Source organism: Dendrobates tinctorius, unplaced genomic scaffold (assembly GCF_039654945.1).
Source record: "Dendrobates tinctorius isolate UK_male_01 unplaced genomic scaffold, ASM3965494v1 ptg000070l, whole genome shotgun sequence".
In the NCBI taxonomy this organism is placed as follows: domain Eukaryota; kingdom Metazoa; phylum Chordata; class Amphibia; order Anura; family Dendrobatidae; genus Dendrobates; species Dendrobates tinctorius.
The window spans coordinates 19,659,231-19,660,000 of NW_027361738.1; the positions used below are offsets into that span (position 1 = coordinate 19,659,231).

The 770-nt window shown below is 32.1% G+C and overlaps 1 protein-coding gene across 1 annotated transcript in view; it reads right to left on the bottom strand.

Moving 5' to 3' along the window:
- Window positions 1-201: 201 nt before the first annotated feature.
- Window positions 202-770, bottom strand: part of TWIST1 (twist family bHLH transcription factor 1) — a 3,929-nt gene continuing 3,360 nt past the window's right edge. The window contains exon 2 of the mRNA XM_073582274.1: window positions 202-770. This exon is cut by the window's right edge and continues 264 nt beyond it. The gene's annotated coding sequence lies outside the window, so the exon portion shown is untranslated.

A 770-nucleotide genomic window follows, 5' to 3' on the forward strand; every position in this document is an offset into this window, starting at 1 on the left:
AAAAGGACCCAGGCCTGTGCAAGTAGTGGCTGCAATGACCTTCTCCCACCTATTGACATTATTTAGAGCCCTGATGAGGGAAATCAGCAATCCTCACACAGTCCCAGCTAGAAAGAGGGCAATAATAAACCTGTCTCAATAAACAGAGCCTTTGTCTGGCAGGAGCTTGGCCCAGTCACTTTACATCATCAACTCTAGGTCTTTAAGATAGTTACTATTTATTATATCTCTTAAATGAAAAAAAAATCTAATAAAAACATATTTTTCTTCATCATGACATATACCTTCAATACAGACCAAACTGCAATTCATCCATATTTATTTATTGCAGACAAATAATATACAATGATATTTACAAAACAACCATAAAAATATGAATGCAGCAGACTCCTGATCTTGCTGCATTACTTTGTTCTTTTTTTTTTTTTTTGTTTTTGTATGCTTTTTTTTTTTACAAACATGGATCAATAAATAAATAAATGTTACTTTGTATCTCAGCGAATTATAAAGAAAGAGATGCAGCTGCTGGAATGGAAAAAACCGGAGTTTCAAATAATAATAAAAAAAAAATAAGTTTTTTTTTTCTCCTATAAAAATAACAACAACAACAGTTTCACTAGTAGTTTGTGTTCAAGAATGGGGAAGGTTTTCCTTTTTAAGTGGCTTCAAAGGCACGACTGGTGGGAATGCATGCAATGAGAAAATGAAGGAGGAATGGAAATGAAGATTTAAAAAAAAAAAAAAAAAAAAAGGAAAATTCCAACATTCTT